The sequence below is a fragment of the Arachis hypogaea genome, chromosome 8 (assembly GCF_003086295.3).
Source record: "Arachis hypogaea cultivar Tifrunner chromosome 8, arahy.Tifrunner.gnm2.J5K5, whole genome shotgun sequence".
In the NCBI taxonomy this organism is placed as follows: domain Eukaryota; kingdom Viridiplantae; phylum Streptophyta; class Magnoliopsida; order Fabales; family Fabaceae; genus Arachis; species Arachis hypogaea.
Genome location: NC_092043.1, coordinates 12290648 through 12293835, shown reverse-complemented (window position 1 = coordinate 12293835; position 3188 = coordinate 12290648). Strand labels below are relative to the sequence as shown.

General features: G+C 30.8%; 1 pseudogene; it reads left to right on the top strand.

The window, feature by feature from the left end:
• The first annotated feature begins 949 nt into the window (after positions 1 to 949).
• LOC112705010 (pheophytinase, chloroplastic-like) lies at positions 950 to 1601 on the top strand (annotated as a pseudogene).
• Positions 1602 to 3188: the final 1587 nt, after the last annotated feature.

The window sequence follows — 3188 nt, the reverse complement described above, 5'->3', positions numbered from 1 at the left end:
AGAATAAAGTGATTTTTAAAGAGAAAAATATATGATTTAGTGAACTTTTGGCTAAAAATAAATTATTTTATTATTTATATAATTTAATACTTTGAGTATTGTATTTTTTTATTTGTAATTTAGTCTCACTTTTAATAATAAATACAAATAAAAAATTTATTACATGTATATTTATATTTTTTAAATTATATTGTGAAATGATAAATTAATTTTTTTTATTTATGATATTATTTAAATAATATATACCATTAATTATTTGTTTTGTAATTATTTTTTAGATAAAAATTAGTTTTACTATTTATTTTCATACTCAACGTAAACCGCTGCTGCCTCTAGCGGTTTACATACGTAAATCAATGCACATAAACCGCTACTACTGGTAGTAGCGGTTTATGACCAATCATAATCATGCAGAAACCGTGGCAGACAACAGCGATTTTCATGCTACCACAACTCAACGTAATCCGCGGCTGACAGTAGCGGTTTCCATAGATATGTGAAACAATACATTTGTGTCTTCGTTTTGGAAACAATGCATTTGCATAATTTTAAAGGTGAAACAATTTATTTAGGTGAATTGCCCATGTAAATTCCGTGATAATTAAATCCTTCAGTGAAATTGGTGCTCGAAACGGTAACAGAAATTGCTGCGGTAGAGGGGTGGAGAGTGATGTGTCCGTTACGGTTGCTAAAGTGGATGGGGAACAAATTGTTGGAGGACAAATTGGTCCTTAATGACCAAAACGACGCCGTATGCATCCCCACTTTCATGTCCATCATCCCAGACCTCTTTTTCTTCTTCTTCTTCTTCCATGGCAGTTTCATCGCGCCCTTTCTTCCTCTCTCGTCTCACAGAAGAAGATCCTTGCAAGCAACGAATAAATAAATCCATTGACTCAACTGAATCTTTCTAATTAAAATACCTCACTGAACTTCCCAATTTTTGTGTATGAAAATTCTTTGTTATGGTTCCACACCATGCTGCCAAGTGGTGCAGACAAAGTGGAGATTGGTTGAAAAGAACTTCAATTCACGCCAATCAAGATTTTCAAGCTTTGTAAATCATGGAATTTCTTGTTCCAATTGGTTGAAAAGAACTTCAATTCACGCCAATCAAGGTTTCCAAGCTTTGTAAATCATGGAATTTCTTGTTCTAACACCCGTATCCAAAAGTGATTCCATGAGATTTCATCATAGGTCACTAAGTGTTTCAGAAGAGTCCAGAAGATTATAGAGTTTTAGGGTTTATAGTGGAACTTTTGATGGCTATGTGATTGATAGTGAAGATGAAATTGCAGGGATTGATGAACATGCTGCTTCTAAGATTCTAGTTCCAGGGTTACCAGATGGTTCAAATGGTGAATTTGGTGCTCCTATAAGTAATTGTTTCTGACAATGGAAACCTAAATTTAATGTACACTATGAGAAAGCTGGTTGTGAAAACATTGATTCACCAAATATTCTTTTTCTTCCTGATTTTGGTGTTGGTTATTTCCATTATGAAAAATAGCTTAAGGATTTGGGGGCATGATAATAAAGTATGGGTATTGAATTTTCTAGGCCAATCAGGTTTATGCAGATCATTCGACAAATGTAAATAGTGTGTTTTTGCGCATAATTGAAACCACAAGGCACTCCGTTGCCGCAGCATCGTTTGCTTCAATCATGTTTACTCTTTAGGCTGAAATATCTTTTGCTGAAATTTTATCTAGGTAGTAGAATACTAAAATAATTATAGCATTTATGATTTATGGTTCAAACCTTGAGGATTTTGAGTGTTGTTTGCAATGTAGATGTAGAGAAAACGATGTGCTGATATGCCTGATGTATGGGAAAGAAGATCCATGGGTGAAACCAATATGGGGAGTGCAAGTGAAGAAAGGGTGCGATGAAATTGTCATAGAAGAAGAAGAAGAAGAAGAAGAAGAAGAGGTCTTGGATGATGCGCATGAAAGTGGGGATGCATACGGCATCGTTTTGGTCATTAAGGACCAATTTGTCCTTCAACAATTTGTTCCCCATCTACTTCAACAACCGTAACGGACACATCACTCTCCACCCCTCCACCTCAGCAATTTTCGTTACCGTTTCGAACATCAATTCCACGGAAGGATTTAATTGTCACGGAATTTACATGGTAAGGGATCGAAATGTATTTTCCAATCTTGAGAGACGAAAATGTCCACATTTTAAAAGGTCAGGAACCAATTTTTTCTTTACCCAATAAATAAATACGTAGTACTATTGTCATCACATTTTGTACACCACATTTGTGCAGATCTTTCACACCCTGTGCAAATTACAGCTTTTTATCGTTTATGTACCAGTAATTTTAAGAATACATCATTTTCATTTATACTTTCTTTCTAATTTTTTCGTATCTCTAAATAAAAAATTTTGGGAAAAGTATATTTTATGTTTCTGAAGTTTGACAAAAGTTTTAAAAATATCTCTAAATTTTATTTTATTTAAAGTTTATCCCAAAAATTTTTTATTTGCATCAAATATACCATTGACGGTTAAATTTTCAAAAAATTTAGACTAATTTAACAATAATACATGAAAATTATACTTGATTTGCTTGTGTTGAGAGTTGTTCTTATGAAATTATTGTTGAATTGGTCTTAAATTTTTTAAAAGATTAACCGCCAGAAATATATTTGATGCAAATCAAAAACTTCTAAAATAAAATTGAAATAAAATAAAATTTAAAAATATTTTTAAAATTTTTATCAAACTACAAGAACAAAAAAATATAATTTACCCTAAAATTTTTACATTGATTTGAGATTCTATGCATGACTCTTACTACCTTACCACTTAATCACACAAGAACCGAAAAAGACTTGCGACACTTGTACAATATACATGATACATTTGGACCGTATGTACTCCTCATTTTATATCACTTTTTAATTTTGACATTGATCTTTAAAGAATGTTTTCTAAAGTTGTTGAAATTTGGTGTATATTTTATCGTATAGAAATTTTTAATTTTTTAATTTTTTATTTTAAATATATTTAAACATACAAATTTGATCTTTAAATTTATCATTTTAGTATTTAAATTTTTATTTTAAATATACTAATTAGACCCTCTATTTTATTTTATGATAAAATAAAAAATTTTACTTCAAAAAAATTAAATTCTCCAACAATATGTATACTATAAAATCTAACCATCAGAT